Below are 18,225 nucleotides of genomic sequence, written 5' to 3'. Positions count from 1 at the left end.
ATCCCGCAAATTGGACAAATTGTCCCCACAATACGCTGATATAAGGATGATGCCTGACTTATCCAGACACACTCTACAGCGATGCAGAAACCTAGCGTCCCTCACTAAAGCACTGAGGAACCATGACATCCCCCACAAGTGGAAATATCCATCTACGCTTTGTATCACGCATAATGGGGTCACAGTAATGGTCTCCAAGCTAGATGAAGGGATCATGACCCTAAGGAAGTGGAACATTTTACCTGACCAAACAGCTGCACGTCCGCAGCCGGAACACCCGACATACATGCAGGAGGAATGGCAAGTGGTATCCCGTAAGCGTTCTCAGAAGAAAACAACTGATGGAAATTCGGGAAATAATGAATAACCATCTCATCTATTTCTCCAGGGACGGGAGACACATACTTAGTTCTCCTCCATCCACCCCTGGTAACCAATAGCAGATGACTCTGCACGAGGATCAGTTTATAGATCCATTTCTTATGTTTACTATGTTGACTGTTTCTTTTTGTTTTGTTCTTAATACCCTATACTCCTCATGTTTTTTACTTGCTATACACAGATCTCCAGAAACCCACAAGATCTCTATCACGGTAATCGCCAGGTCCTCTTCCATCCTGTCCTGGTGGCCATCTTCCATCGCCGGAACCTCCATCTGCACAGTGAGTAACCACAATATGTGCGCACATGCTACCACTCAATACCCAAACAATGCTAATTAACTGCTTATCTCTTAATGTAAGGGGTCTGAACCACCCCGCCATTCTCTTTATGGAAGGAGGTCATTACACAGAAAGCAGACATACTTTGTGTCCAGGAGACCCATTTCCAAAAGTGTAAGGTCCCTTACTGCTCACACAAGAATTTTCCACATATTTTTATAGCCAGCACACCTGACCGCAAGAAAGGGGGAGTCCTTATGGCCATCAGTGACTCAGTATCCTTTCAACTCAAGGAAGTTTTCCTGGACGAGAATGGGAGGTATATCATTCTCAATGGTGATATTGGTTCTAAACCCTACACATTGATCATGTTATACTCTCCCAACTCCCATCAACTTCGCTTTCTACGAAAAGGTACTTAAAGAAGCAGCCTCTATGAAATACGGCCATCTCCTCATTTGCGGGGACTTTAATGTAGTACTGGACTTGACAATGGACACCACCAACAGGAATAAAGGTACGGCTTCCCTTCAAACCATTCTGCAGTCTGAGGAACTTTTTGATGTGTGGAGGTGCCACCACGCCAACGAAAAAGACTACACTTTCTTCTCGCACAGGCACTCCTCATATTCACATATTGACCTGTTCTTAACGGACAAGTGGCTACTTCAATATGTAGACTCTACCAAGATTTATAATATAACGTGGTCAGACCACGCTGCTGTTTCTTTGTCTATACTGGAGAAGGGTGTCTCCTCTTCACCTCCCATCTGGCGCTGTAATGTACGACTACTACAGGAATCCCTTACACATGATAAAATCTTAAAACACCTATGAAATTTTTTCACAGACAACAAAGATTCGGTCCAAGACCCCTTTGTCCTATGGAACTCCCATAAGGCATATATACGGGGTATACTTATCCAATTAGGAGCTCAGGAAAAAAGAAAGCACACACAAAAGTTAAACGCCTTGTTGAAATAAATTACCTAGCAAACAGATTAAAAGCTGTACATAGAAAATACAGAATACCATTTCTCCTCCATTCCGCAACCCACCATAAAATAGTAGACCCACAAGCCATAGCAAACCAATTTGCTGAATACTATCGCAAACTATATAACCCACACAAGGACCCCACTGTAGTCAAACCATCTACAGATAAGATTCAATCCTTTTTACGACACCTAAAACTTCCCTGTCTATCCACACAACAATTATCAGACCTTAACTCTGCCATATCGGACCAGGAGATAGAACGAGTAATAAATAACCTTCCCAATGGTAAATCACCAGGGCCTGACGGATTCTCTAATGAATATCTCAAAACATTTAAACTTACTTTACTACCATACATGACACAAGTTTTTCATGAAGCAGCAGAAAACGCCTCCTTTCCCCAAGAAATGTTAAGAGCCCACATAGTTACGCTTCCAAAGCCAGGGAAAGAACCTACAACCCCAGCAAATTTTTGGCCAATTTCCTTACTCAATTTAGATGTGAAAGTTTATGCGAAAGAACTGGCCATACGTTTGATGTCTATAATTCCGACACTTATCCAACGCGACCAGATGGGCTTCGTGAAGGGGAGACAGACTTCTGATGCTACCAGGCGAATAATAAATGTAATACACTCTGCTGGGGTGAACAAAATGCCTTCTCTGCTGTTATCTATTGACACAGAGAAGGTGTTTGACAGGGTACATTGGGAATATATGCACTCAGTCTTAACAAAGTTTGGCAAGTTCAAGGCAATATCCTAATGGCTATATTAGCTCTCTACTCTTGTCCATCAGCTCAGGTACAATGAGCAGGGTTTTTATCCAAAATCTTCAATATAACGAATGGGATAAGGCAAGGCTGTCCATTATCGCCTACCATTTTCAATCTTATGATAGAACCTTTAGTTAAAACGATTAGAGCCCATCCTCTTATAAAAGGGTTTCCATGTGGACCCAGTATGCACTCGATTAACCTTTTCGCAGATGATGTCACCCTACTCTTGACTGACCCGAAACGATCATTGCAACAAGCACATAAAATCCTAATGGATTTTGGGGAGGTATCATACTATAAGGTGAACTTTGGCAAATCCCTGATTCTAGATTTAGGAGTAGCCCCTGAAATATGACACTTACTGCAAAACCAACTACCTTATACGTGGAGTGACAACGGTATTGTGTATCTAGGCATTACTCTAACAGATAACATTTCCACTCTCATTAAGACCAATATGGCTAAGCTAATACCTAAACTAGACACCCAATTAAAGAGATGTCAAAGAGAGAACTCATGGATGGGAAAAATTACGGCATATAAAATGATCATATTACCACAAATTCTATATTTATTTCGTACTATTCCAGTTCATATTCCTACTAAATACCTTAACAAGCTCTCGGGTATGGCCTGGTCATTCATTTGGGGAGGGAAAAGAGCCAGATGCTCACGAAACAACCTTATCATCCACAAGAAGGTAGGTGGTGCAGGACTAGTGAATATACAGGACTACCTGCATGCAGTCAGACTTGTTCAAATGTTGGTTAGACGCCCAGGAGCCCCCTTTATATTGAAAAATCAATATCACCTACTGACGACCTAAAACTACTCCTTTTGAGCGATAACTGGTCTCCCTGGAACTTAACATCCCTGTCTCCGCCCATGCAAACTTCCTTATTAGCATGGAGGCGTTATCTTAAGTTGACAAATAATGCAGCCCGAGCTATGACTTATCCGCTACCTTTAGTATTACTCAAAGCCAAAATCCCAATGCTATCAGTAATGCCCCGTACACACGAGAGGGATTAAGTCTGACAGACCTCCAAAGGAGTTCCGCCGGAGTTCCGCCGGAGTTCCGACGGAGTTCTGGCGGACTTTTCGACCGAACGGACTTGACCACACACCATCACACCAAACTCCGACGGAGTCGAACGTGATGACGTACGACTGGATTCGACGTAGGAAGTTCCTAGACAGTAGCCAATAGCTGCCCTAGCGTCGGTTTTAGTCCGTCGGAGTAGCACACACACGAGCGGATTTTTCAAAGGGGACCGGGTCCGGCGGAGTTCCGTCGGGAAAATTTAAAGCATGCTTCATTTCTAAAGTCCGTCAGACTTTAGCTTCGCTAAAGTCCGTTGCAGCCCACACACGATCGGATAGTCCGCCGGACTCAGTCCGTCGGAGTTTGGATGTCGAAAAGTCCGCTCGTGTGTACGGGGCATAAAAGAATTAAGAGATCATGGTATCTCCTTATATCGGACTTATACGACAACCACCAACCCAAATCCATAGGACAATTACTAACCCAATACAACCTAATACTAAAATGTTCTCCTGCTTGCGCATTACGAGCTTCCTCAAAAGTCAGCCAAATCCTGAAATCTGTGTCCCACTAAATATTTGGCAATTTTACACTAATCCGAACATAAACATGAAGGGTATTTCTTTTTTCTATAATCACTTACAGAATAAACTAACCTTTAAGAAAACGACAGCAATGCGCAACTGGGGAACTGACCTAAACACCACATTCTCTGATAGTCAATGGCAATCAGCCTTCAGAGCAATACATAACACGACGCACTGTGTTAAACATTGGGAGATGACGATAGAAAATGTAAACAGATGGCAATATACTCCATATGGACTATCAAAATATTTTCTAAGTTCCTTACCACACTGCTGGAGACACTGCGGACAAATAGTAAATCTGCTGCATATGTTTTGGGATTGTCCAAATGTGCAAAGCTTATGGAACCAAGTGTTTGGTCAAATCTCTTCCCTCACTGGGATACTATCTTCCCCCTCGCCGGCTCTGGCATTACTACGTGTAGGCATTGAAAAATTCCCACCTAAGCATAAAGTGGTAGTTAGTCATATCCTATTAGAGACCAAAGCATTCATATTACGCACGTGAAAAACAAATAATACTATAAATCTTTCTGATGTATCAAAGGCAGTCCACAGGAACTACACATTTGAATGCCTTATTGCTATTAACTCTCTGCAGAGTAAGAAATTTGATAAAAGTTGGTCCATCTGGACTAAACATAACATCCCCTGAGAAGTGGACGAAGCACTTGGTTCCAACCAATCTTCATTCGAGATTCTCGGTATCGATCACACTGATATCTAGTTGTTTGTTTTTATGTATTTCTTTTTACGCTCTTATTAGACTTTAGCTGAACCCCACAATACTCTCACATCCAATATGTGAGAATAGGCTGTGTATATCGCACTTTTTCTGTTTTTGATTATGCAATTCCTTGTTTCTGTTTTTGGTTTCAAGTCTTTATGATTTGATTATTGTATTCTGTAAAAATTTAAATAAAAATTTATTGAAAGAAAGATACGCAGAGTAAATAGATACCCAACATGTCACACTTCAAAATTGCACGCGCTCGTGGAATGGCGCCAAACTTTGGACTTTAAAAATCCCCATAGGTGACGCTTTAAAAATGTTTACTGGTTACATGTTTTGAGTTACAGAGGAGGTCACATGTGTGGTTTGAACACCGTTTTCATATGTGGGTGGGACATACATATGCGTTCGCTTCTGCGTACGAGCTCACGGGGACAGGGGCGCTTAGATTTTTTTTTTTTTTTTTTACTTTTTTTTTTGTTTGACACTTAAAAAAAAAAAAAAATTGGATTACATTCCTTGTAATAGGAATAAAAGTAAACATCCCTTGTAATAGGAATATGGCATGATCGGACCTATTTACAGTGAGATATGGGGTCAATAAGACCCCACATCTCACCTCTAGGCTGGGAAGCCTAAAATAAAAAACGATCATAGAGACTCCGGCGGCCATCTATGATGACCATCCAGGGGCCGGCGGATCCTGTGTCCGACTCACCGATGGAAGCGGTGAGTCGGTAGAAGCACCGGACGGCGGCGAGAGGGGGGGCAACAGCCGCTATGATCATTCTTATGGTGCAGGGAATCGCCGGCTGAAAATGCAGATATATCTGAATGATGCCTGTGGCTACAGGCATCATTCAGATAACTCCGGAAAGACGTACCTTGGGAGCCAAGTGGTTAAAGTATATGTAGACGCTATAACTTTCGCAAAAAACAATTAATATACACTTGTTTCAATTTTTTTTCTTTACCAAAGACATGTAACAGACATTTGTCCTAAATTAAAAAAAAAAATCGATTTTTATTTTAATTGAACATGGAACAGAAAGTTCAAAATATAGATTTTTTTTTTTTTTTTTAATGTTTAATAAAAAATACAGTAGTGATCAAATACCACCAAAAGAAAGCTCTATTTTGTGGGGAAAAAATATATATTTTATTTATTATTATTTGATATTATTTGATATTATGTTTATTCTTATTAATTATATCAATTTAATTTGCGTACAGGGTTGCATGACCGCTCCATTGCCAGTTAAAGTAGTGCAGTGCTGAATAGCAAAAAATGCCCTGATCATGAAGGGGGTAAAACTTTCTGCAGTTCAAGTGGTTAAATGGTTAATATAGCTCTTTATGGCTATTTATGTCTAAAAATATAACCTCTTATGACCTTTGTGTCCTTTATTCAGCTGGCATGTCTGGAATTCTTTACAGACTGCACTGTAATTTCATTTATTGTGTGTTTTTAAATGGTTACATTATGAAAGGATGACATTATTTTCAATAATTCAGCATTCCAAAAAATCCATTCATTCAGCACTCCGCTTTACTCATGAATAGCTCCGAGGTGAGTGTCCTTAGATGACCGCTGGGTTAGTTGAAAGTAATGAAGTGTCGGGGTATACAACTTGTACCTATGTAAAGGAGATACATACACATCTGTTCATTCACCGCCATGATGAACTTAGAAAAACCTTTGGGGTAGAAAAAAAGAAAGAAAGAAAAAAATTCACCATTTGTGCAGCGAAACTGCACGTACATACTTTCTGTGTTAAAGGGTAATTCCACTTTTATGGGGGAAAAAAATAGCAAATAAAAAAAAAATATATAGCATATACAATTGACTTTCCTTTGAATCTGCAGCTCTGCAACTTTTTGGAAAGTGTAATGCAATATGGCTACATGGAGTTGTTCTGTACACAGAATGTATACAGAACACCCCTCCAGAAACATCATTTCTTGCTTGTGTGATTGGCTCACTGATTTACCCAGAAGTCTGCTCTAAGATACAAGTCAGATTTTTGGCATCCCCTGCAACAAAAATGTCCTTTTTGATAAGACACTCCCAAAAGGAAATCACGTCTAAGCCCTTGTACACACAGTCGGAGATTCCGACGGAATGTGTCCTATCGGACCGTTTTGTCGGATAATCATCGTTTTGTCGAGACATCATTTGGGGTGCTGATCCACTGCCGTAATTGCGTTTAAATACAGTAGTGTGTCTCCCATAATGAGAAACAGACCTTTGTTGTTTCTTCATTAGCAATTGTGTGTAATCTGCTTACTTCCTGTCCCGGACAAAATGCAGCGGGAGTGGCTCTTTCTGAAAGCACAAATGGCTTCGAAAAGGGGCGGAAATAGCGCCATCGCATGCAGTCCGAACCCCACCCTCGGGGGGTGAAATACCAATGCGAACAAAGCCCACCACTCAACGTCATGTTAAACCAAGCCTTACTATCAGATGCTGAGAAAGAGGGTCAAGCCTCTATTTCAGAAACAAGCCCAACCTCGTGTGAGGTGGTGATAACAGAAAACAGACCCCCCATGTGAACTGGGGGCTTATGATAGACGGTCCCTGTGACACCAACCTCAAACACTAGGGTTAGACATAGGCATAGCCTCTATGGAAACCCATGTTGGCAGAGCCTGTATCTGCAACATCACGTTATGCTGGTTCAACAACATGGTGATAATGGCCAAATATTATGTTGGGACAGAACGGAGCCATGATGGTGGTAGCTGTCTGTGGGGATGAAGCCATTCCACTCCGGCGACAAGTGTTTGGCACTTGTACACGGGCACTTCCTCTAACAAGACTACCTTGTCATCTCCACCATCTCCTCACCATGCCTTCTCTGCTCTACTCTTTCAGGTAACTGCATAGATCTTCCCTGCAACACAAAGTTGCGCTACCTGTCTGCGATTTTCCACCTGACACTTCATACCCTCTGGTAAATGCACAGACTCCACTCTTCTCTTAAACACTGGACTACATTGCCTAACTGAACTCTAATTCTGCCTTACTAATAATTTGAATCTGCTGTCTATATTTGTTTGTTTATTTTTTAAAGTGTCACTTATGTTGTATTATGCCGTCTTGCACAAGATCAAACATTTAACCTTATCCTGTTGCCCCCTCTTGCATTGCACTCTGTCCAGGCCAGTTATAAACCCCACCCACCCACGAGCCTGGTTGTATCAGCTCCTAATTGAAAGATTGTGAATCTTCCCCCACACTATCCCTGTGTAAATGTAGTTCATTTTTATGGGATGGCTGACCACTCCTTGCGCAAAGTCTCACTCCGGCGACAAGTGTTTGTCACTTGTACGCGGCACTTTGACTAAGGCACTTCTACAAAAAAGTAAGTACAGACATTAGTGTTCCACACCTATTTTACACGAAGTTCCCCTTCATCCTCTAACTTTCCTCAGCCTTCCATCTATTCCCATCACCCCAACCTCCAACATGCTCACACTAATCTTTGCTATAACGTCCTCTCTCCTCAAACTCTAATTTCTTTACCCCCCCTCTCCAGCCCACAACCTGTACACATCTCCCTCTGTTCTGCCCACTCAATATTACTGCACTTATCACCTCCTGCTCATTCTAAGCCCACACAGTATCACCACTTCCACTCCACTGCCCTCCTATAAATCCCACTCCTGCCTTACCACCCTCACCCTCCTACTACTCCTAATGTCTGGGGACATCGCACCAAACCCCAGCCCTCCCACACCCAATTCCCATCCCCAAAATTGGCTGTATACCTCCTCCAACAGTAGTCGTAACTCCCACCTTCACATCCCAATTCCCCTGATTACACATGTCAGCCCCCTTCTTTCATGTGCTCTCTGGAATGGCCGCTCGGTCTTCAACAAACTAGTTTCTGTCAATGACCTTTTCCTCTCCAAGTCCCTTAATCTATTTGCTATTACCGAAACCTGGCTCCAGGAATTCGACACTATTGCCCCGTACACACGAGAGGGATTAAGTCTGACAGACCTCCAAAGGAGTTCCGACGGAGTTCTGGCGGACTTTTCGACCGAACTGACTTGGACACACACCATCACACCAAACTCCGACGGAGTCGAACGTGATGACGTACGACTGGATTCGAATAAGGAAGTTCATAGCCAGTAGCCAATAGCTGCCCTAGCGTCGGTTTTAGTCCGTCGGAGTAGCATACACACGAGCGGATTTTTCGAAGGGGACCGGGTCCGGCGGAGTTCCGTCCGGAAAATTTGAAGCATGCTTCATTTCTAAAGTCCGTCAGACTTTTGCGAAGCTAAAATCCGTTGCAGCCCACACACGATCAGATAGTCTGACGGACTCGGTCTGACGGACTTTGGATGTTGAAAAGTCCGCTTGTGTGTACGGGGCTTAAGTCTCCAACTGCTCTGTACCACAGTGACCTCCTCTGGACTCACTTTACCAGACCCAGTGGACAAAAAGGAGGTGGCGTCTGACTTCTCCTCTCCTCAAAATGCACCTTCCAGGTTCTTCCCACACCTCCCTCTCTTTCCCCCTGCTCTTTCAAAGTGCACTGCATTTGTCTTTTCTCTCCAGCTTATCTGAGGGTCACAGTCATTTATCGGCTTCCCTGACCAGTGTCACGCTTTCTGGATGACTTCTCTGCATGCCTACCCTACTTTCTCTCCTCTGAAGTACCTGCCATCATCCTAGGTGACTTTATCATTACAATCAATATTAATACTGTAACCACTTCTCAACTACTCAACCTAACCTCCTGTTTTAACCTAACGCAATGGACATGAACCTCCACTCACTCCAAGGGCAATACTCTTGACCTCATATTCTCCCATAGCTGCACTCCCTGCAACCTCTCTAACATCCCTTTTCCTCTGATCACAACCTTATGCATTTCACACTCTCCTTGTCTCCTACCTCCCATGCTGCCAACCCACAAACCACTACCCGCAGAAACCTTCACAACCTCAACCCTTCCCTTCTTCATTCTACTACCGATGGCCTTTACGACAAAAATCTCACCCCTGTCCTTCCCAGACCTAACCACTTCCATCTACAACAAAACATGCTGTCATCCTCCCTAGATGTACTTGCTCCTCTTTCTACATGCAGAAACAGGCCCCATCTGCCACAATCCTGGCAAACAGACGACACCAGAAGTCTCAAGAGATGCAGCCGTGCTCTTGAGCGAGCATGGCATAAATCGAAATCCTTGCAAGACTTTAACCTCTACAAACCTACTATAATACTCTCATCAAAACCCTCTCATCCAAACCTCGTCAACTCTTTTCTACCCTTAATTTCTTACTTCACCACCCACTGCCCCCACCCACCAACTTGCTCACCGCTCAACAGATTGCCAACCATTTCAAAAGCAAAATCAACACAATTTGCAAGGGGATATCCAGCATTTAACTTCCTCCCCTACCCATCAGGTCCAACACCACACTCAATACTCTCTACCTTTTGCCCATTTACCACTGATGAAGTTGTTAAACTCGTCTCCATGGCCCACCTCACCACCTGTCCCCTGGACCCTGTGTCATGACCGTCCTGGCGATCCAATCGCACATGGGAGATCTGCTTGCAGGGGCCCGTTGCTGAGAACCTGTCGTTACCCTTTGGTGCGTGTTAACACGAACGGATGCATGCGGGTGTGCGTTGGTACGGTCGGGTGCACGCGGGTGCGCGATGTTGCGAACGAGCGCATGCGGGTGCGCGGGGTCACGAATGGACGCATGGTTACTCGCGGGGGCACGCAGACTCGCCGTGCGACCGCCTTGGCGCCCTAAAGGTTACTTAAGGACTCTGCCTCCGTTTCCCTCTTGCTGTCCAGTCTACAGCGTGTCCGGTGATTCTGTTACCCGCTATCTGTTGCCTTGATTCCTGTTACCCGGCCTGTTCCTGACTACGTTCGTTTGCTGCCTGCCACGACCCCTTGCCTGTCTGACTACGTCTCTGCCTCTTCCTGTGTACCGTTGTTGTCCGCCTGTTACCGACCCGGCCTGTACCCGACTCTGCTGTTTACCTCCTGCTGATCCGAATGGATACCCAATACCTGCTGTCACCTGCTGACGACCTTCTGCTGTTTCAGTCCGACTGCCTGAGCCTGCTGTCACCTGCTGACGACCTTCTGCTGTTCCAGTCCGACTGCCTGTGCCAGCTGCCACCTGCCGACTGTCACCAGCCGTTCCTATCTGCTGCCTGTGTTTGCTGCTGACAATCCGGATCTGCCTTACACCAGCCAGGCACTTGTGCCCTCTGAACTTTTGAATCCCTGTTACCACCCTCAGGGGTTCTCGAGCCAGAGGCTACAAGAGGCCCTGGGCTCACCTACCAGGTACGTGACACCCTGTCCCCTCACAATTGCTGCGACCACCTTCCCATTCTATCCTAAACTCCCTAACCCACTTCTTCAACCTCTCCCTCTCCTCCGGCACCTTTCCTTCCCTGCTCAAACATGCACTGGTTGCCCACATACTTAAAAAACCCTCAGTAGACCCCACCTGTTTGAATAACTTAAGACTCATCTCCCTGCTCCCATTTGCCTCCAAGTTCATCGAACGCCTTGTCCATGACTGAATGAGTCGCTAACTCATGGACAACAACCTTCTTGACCCCCTACAGTCCGGCTTCCGTCCACAACATTCCAGTGAAACTGCCCTACTAAAACTCACCAGTGACCTACTAACTTCGAAAACCAATGGCCATTACTCCATATTCACACTCTTAGACCTCTCTGCTGCCTTCGACACAGTTGACCACCTGCTCCTCCTCAGTAAACTACACTACCTTGGCCTCTGTGATTCTGCTTTATCCTGGTTCTCCTCCTACCTATCTTAGCACACTTTCAGTGTCACTTACAACTCCATCTCCTTCGCTCCTCTTCCTCTCTTTGTTGGGGTATCCCAAGGCTCTGTCCTTGGGCCCCTCCTATTCTCGCTCTATACCTCTTCCCTGGGCCAGTTGATAACCTCCCATGGCTTCCAATACCACCTCTACGCTGATGACACCCAGATCTATCTCTCCACTCCTCAGCTCACCCTTTTGATCTCCTCACAGATCTCAAACTTACTGAATGACATATCAGAATATTATTGAAAGTCATGCAGGGAGATCGTGATTTTAACTCCCCCCACAGCTGCACCGATCATTCCTGACTGTCCACTGTATCCTCCTCTAGTCCTACTCTGTGTGCTCCTCCGGTCCCCCTCTGGGTCCTCCTCCATGTGCTCCTCTGGTTCCCCCATGTCCTCCTCCAGTCCCCCTCTGTGCTCCTCTGCCCCCCTTTCCCAGATCTTTAAGGATGGATAGCGGAGGAAGGAGCCGGTATATATGATCTCCCTGCATGACTTTCAATAAAGCATCTGAAAGCGGCAGGAGGGAGCAGAGGAAAAACGGCTGTCAGATGCGTTATTGAAAGCCGCGCAGGGAGATCGGTGATTGTAACTCCCCCACCGCTGCACCGACCGTTCCTGACTGTCCAAGTATCGGGTCAAGCATTGGAGCATTTGCACGAGTACAATTACTCCTGCAAATGCTCGGTATCGACACCGATACTAGTATCGGTTTCAGTACAACGTGTCTGAACCTAGAGTGTCAGAGGGGCTGGAGAGTTCATAGGGTCATGTCTGCACAGGAGAACATGTGTTACCAGGCAACCCCCAAGGGGGCAATGCCACAGTTAAATCAGTCTCTCCTTCAGGTTTATGTTAGCTACCACCCTCCAAAGTAAAGAAGATTCATAATATGTTATCCACAAGATTTGCTTCAACACAATTTTATTTATTTATTTTTTTTATATATAATTGTATTTTCCATCATTACAAAAGATCATTCACTCCTCAGTGTGTTAACCTACTTAATTTCTTATGCATAGCACAAATAACACAGAGAGTATACAGTCTGACTGGGTCATTTCCTGAACATAAGTGAATTTTCCAGACCTTAAAGGATAAATAACAAAAAGAGAAAAGCAGCACAAAGGAGCCTCTAAGTGTAGTTAGTAAAAACACAAATGCTTTTATTAAAACAAACGTAAATACATTGCACTTACAAAAGGAGTTTGACGAGAAGCCTAAAGCAGTGCCGTATGGCAGGAGGCCAGTGTGGGTCATGTCAGTCCGAATCTACCCTGGCCAAGTGAAGTGGTGGAAGCTTCAGATGGTGAAAGGTGCCTCTGTATCCTTGAGGAGGCTCAACACCAGCCACTGCCAGGTTACATCCCATCCAGAGGAATGATGTCGCACCACCAATGCCATGCAGTGACTGGTTTCTGGAATATCTTCCCTTTCATCAGCATTCTCTGCGGAGCTACCTGTGTCAATTTATGCTGTCAGGAGCGGTGCTGGCTGAGGTTAGTATGAACGGCACTCAACAGTTAAGGATACATCAAGAGCTGCAGTGTGACAATAACTTTAGACAAAGAATCAACTTAAAGTATAAAGTATATGTTGTCATATATATTACAATGTTGTCAATATAACAACCTGGGACTAGAAGGGGTAGTTTGTCCAGATGTGGTTCTCTTCCCACAGACCCATGGCAAGACTGGCATAACTGGGTGCACAATTGGCAACTATGGTTGTGTCATAGGTCTATAGGTAACATGTAGGCAGGTTATAGTTAACACTGCTGAAGTGAAAGCGGAGTTCCACCCACATTTTTCACTCCTCACTATGCAGCACTAATGTGCATCCTTAAAATGAATTGGCAATTTATTTTTATTTTTTTCTTCTCACTTACCTGATTTATGCCTATATCTAATTTCACTTCCCTCTATAGGCGCCCATGGCACTGTGCGTCATTTCCAGTTTTGCATTGGCTCCTGCGAAATCTTGGTCAGCTTGGTATAGCGTATATGGAAGTTCTTGGCCAGCTTGACATTGCATGGCTACAGTAACATTTAACATTAGCGTCTATGGATATCTTGGTTAGCTTAGCATAGCTGTGCCATGCCAGGCTGACCAAAATTGCACCGCACTGCACATTCGCGAGATTGGCAGGTGCATGCTGGGTAGCCAGCATGCACAGAATCCAAGAAGAAGGACACTGGCTTCAAAGGCCCACACTAAAGATGGCCACACTGTTCAGAAACTTCACAAAATAAGAAAACAGTGCTGCACAGATAGACATAGATTACAGCATACCTTTGTTACATTGCATGAGGCATGAGTATTCTAAGGGTATTTCTAGCTTAAAAGTCATATTTTTGCTGGAACTCCGCTTTAAGAGTTAATTGTGTTCCCAGGTTTTTTTTTCTGGGCAGGTTTCACTGGGTCCTACCCATTGGTTCTGTCTGATCTAAAAGGAACAGAGGGTTTTCCCCTGGGAGGGAAACATAGGAAAAACCTAGGGTTTTCATACTGTTGTTCTACTGGAGTCTGGAAATCAAGTGATGTGCTGAAATTGGAGTTTCCACTGCCCAGGAGGATTACTGGGACTTGTAGTCCCTCTTTAACACACCAACTATGGATTTTGCCAGGGATGGACTCTTTCCTCTTCAGGTATGCTGGGGCACAAGCCACAAGCCTGAGTTAGGGATTAGGGAATGTAGTTAGGTAAACATTTTCATTTTATTCCTGGCCATCGTCTGTCTTTGTCATTATGTTAATTTGTTTAGGTAAAACTTTTGAAACTTTGTCTTTGCCTGGTCGGAAGTTACTAAAGTGATGTAATGCAAGTAACCAACACATATAGGCAGTTATTTACTAAAGGAGAATCCATTTTGCACTGAAAGTGCATTCGGAATTAAAGTTGCTGTAGATCCGATGGGGATATGCAAGGAAAATAAAAAACAGCATTTTAGCTTGCACATGATTGGGTGATAAAATCAGCAGAGCTTCCACTCATTTCATTTCTACCCCTTATGCCGCGTACACACGACAGGACTTAAGTCTGGCAGACTTTCGACGGAGTTCTGACGGAGTTCTGACAGAGTTCTGACGGACTTTCCGAATGAACGGACTTGGCCACACACAATCACACCAAAGTCCGACGGATTCGAACGTGATGACGTATGACTGGACTAGAATAAGGAAGTTCATAGCCAGTAGCCAATAGCTGCCCTAGCATCGGTTTTAGTCCGTCAGACTAGCACACACACGAGTGGATTTCTGGGTCCGGCAGAGTTCTGGCGGAAAAATTTGAAGCATGTTCCATTTCTAAAGTCTGTCAGACTTTTGTGAATCAAAAGTCCGTTGCAGCCCACACACGATCGAATAGTCTGCCGGAATCATTCCGTCAGACTTTTGATGTTGAAAAGTCCGGTCGTGTGTACGGGGCATTAGATTTAGAGCAACTGCACTTCCAAGTGCACTTTCAGTGCAAAGTGGATTTGCCTTTCGTAAATAACCCCCATAGTCTACAACTCGGGTCACTAAACACATTGTATGAAGATAATGGTAGAAGAGTTCATATAGTGTGAAGATACAGTGGATACCAAGGATAATGAAGGTTTTTCTAGCAGCCTGTCGTAAGCATGTACATGTGGCAGGTGAGATAGCCTCTTGCAGCGAGGGAAATGTTTTTGGCACTCCTTCTGCGGTGATCCATCTCCCACAACAATGGGGGCAGATTTTCTCTTTCAGGGGTCCTCAGAGGAAGAGTTAAGTGAAGTGTGCACATGGAGCCCTCGCTAGTGAGGGAACGGTGGTACACTGGACAGGCAGAGAGGGCTTGGGCTCTGCGTGTCCCTCCTAAATGCACAAGTGACCATGGTGGTTTATATTACATCAAGAGATTTTATTAGAGTTCAGTCCGTCATTCAAGTAAAGTTGCCCCACATGTGAGACGGTGACCCTAACCAAAGTGCCTAGCATAGCTCAGAAGAACCCACCCTGGGGTAGGCCAATCATGGGACCCTTGCTTCATGCCCAATGAGGAGGGAAACATGAGGGACATGACAACCACCTCATCACCCTACCCCCTTCCAATAGGCCCCATCCAAAACAAAATAATTGTGCTTCAGGCAATATTTCATGCAGTAAGCTATGACCTGGAACTGCTTGTAATGTAACAGGGAGGCTTGTTAAGAAAATGATGTACCACACTGAGGCCTACCTCCTGAGCAATGGAGGTATAAAGCAAGGCCGCATCCAGGGAGAACTATCTGAGGGAAGTTGCCCATCTATAGTGCTAAAGCTTATCAAGAAGGTCCAAGGAATCTCTTATGTAGGAAGGAAGTTTGGTAACCAGGGGTTGCAAAATATGATCTATATACGTACAGTAGATAAACCATTAGTGATACTGTCTATGGCAGCAATAAATAGGTCTTCCTGGGGTGTTATCTGGGTATAATGTATCTTGGGCAAATGATAAAAATATGTGTAGCACCCTCTAGTGTGAAAAAAGTGGTAGTGGTTAGGGTTTTGTTAGTATGGGTAAATTCCAGGCTTGGCTCGCAGCCAAGTCTGTCTATTTGTTTTTATCTGGGTTGGGAGTGACTCGGGCAGAGCTGGGTGACTCACAGGCAGCATCACTGAGACCTCCCACTTCGTTCCTGAACATTCTAGAATCTTCTGGAAAGGAAGGAAGAGAGGAGTGTGGGGTGTTCTGAGGAGCCCTGACCAATCCCCAACTTGGATTGGCAAGGGGCAGGCCTCCTTAAATACCCAGGGTCAACCCAGCTGGGGGAGGAGTAGTTTTGGTGGAAGCTGCAGATGAAGTACTAGGCTGTTGTGGCCTCTGAGGGAGCTCCCAATTCTGGGAGGGGGGGGGGGTGACCTTGGGCCTAAGCTCAAGTGTGAACAGGACCTTCTCAAGACACACAGAGGTGTCCTGGACAGGTGGCACAGGAGCAAGGAGAGGACAGCAGGAGAGTACTGCCAGGTAAGGTCTCCAGGGAGGTACTAAAAGTTGCAACCAGGACTGGTGACTGTCATACAGTTGAGAGGTCTGGGAGGCACGCCTGAGAGGACAGGGTGCAAGTAGTCTGGGATGGCTGCAGAGCCAGTGGAGTGGAATGTGATGGCATGGGCAGTGGAGAGAGAGGCAGCTGCAGCCAGGAGGGCTGGCAGGGCCTGAACATGTGATACTGGGCTCAGTAGCCAGGTGATCAGCTAGCACTGGGGCTATCTACTTCTCCTCTTTTGTCTTGCGAGTTAACTTTTTGTAGTAGTGTTACACATATCCTATAGTGCTATTACAGACCCAGATTCTTCAGCGTACTCCAAGACCCAACATGCACCCTTTGAATAACTTCAGACCAGGCTCCAAAAGATGAACAACTTTACTGGAAACTCGGCATGAAAAATGCAATATAGCTTTTAACTGTCCTTGATTTCAAGGGACTGTCCTTCATTCGGAATAAAGTCCCATCTGTCCCTCTTATCTCCTCATTTGTCCCTTATTTTGGCCTGATCTATATAGTTGTATATAAAATGCATTTTTTAGCTTTCAAAAAGTGTTTCCCAGTGTTAAACCTTTCATCCAGTTTCCAAATTTCTGCATTTCTAAATGTAAAAGCTGGTATAAAGGAATAGTAGTGGTAAAAAAAGCACTCTTGGGTTTACCTAAGTATTTTTTATTGTTTAGGGGATACGTCCTATCCCTACATACTTTTGCTAATAGGTGTCCCTCATTCCCATTTCAAAATGTTGAGAGGTATGCAAAAGGATAAAACTTCCTTTTCCGAGCTAACTATAATTGCACCTGCCTGGCGTACCTGCACAGGTAAAGTCCTTATGGGTGAAGTCCGTAATTGGAGAATGCAGGATTGATGTGTCTTTTGTCACAGGGTTCCAATGAGTTAGCATTCCTGTGGTGGAACCCTGATCCCAGAAACCTTCTTCAATTGTTCCCATCCACACCCTGGAGACCCAGACCTCTCCCTTTTTATAATATATGAGAAAAATAGGCACACTTGCCAAGGAAGGCGCAAAAGCATTAAACCCTTCCCCACTGGCATGGAAAGCCAAGCTGGCTAACTAAATACAGCAAGCACTCATCTTGATACCTTCTTTGGTGAGGCCAGAGAGGGGAAGACCCAAAAAAGAGGAGGCCTGGACTTCTGTATCTTGTTCTGAGGCAGATGGATTCTCATTTGGTGGAAAATACGGTAAATACAGTGGGAAATACGGGGGGGGGGGGGGGAGAGGTTCTACAATTGGATCTTCATGTGTTAGGACCTCAAACCTTTTACTGACAGGTTTGAGGACCAATTTGAAATGATCGGTATGGATCTCCTGCTTGTTTGTAGAGCCTGAACATTAAAAGCATTGGTACCAGGGGGTCTGAAAGTGAAACTTTGTTAGCTGATTCATAAAGGCCCGTACACACGATACGAAGATCAGAAGTAAAATTTGGTCAGACGAATGATCTGCCGATTTTCGAATCGTTAGTATGGTGCTTTCGACAGCCGATTACGATTTTTCGTCTAACAAAAGCTGGATGTGCAGACTATAAAATGTTTGTCGTACGTGAATACAAGG

Source organism: Lithobates pipiens, unplaced genomic scaffold (assembly GCF_037356315.1).
Source record: "Lithobates pipiens isolate NorthernLeopardFrog02 unplaced genomic scaffold, aLitPip1_a1.2 Scaffold_18, whole genome shotgun sequence".
NCBI lineage: Eukaryota > Metazoa > Chordata > Amphibia > Anura > Ranidae > Lithobates > Lithobates pipiens.
The sequence above is the reverse complement of the archived record's forward strand: the minus strand, read 5'-3'. Positions refer to the sequence as shown.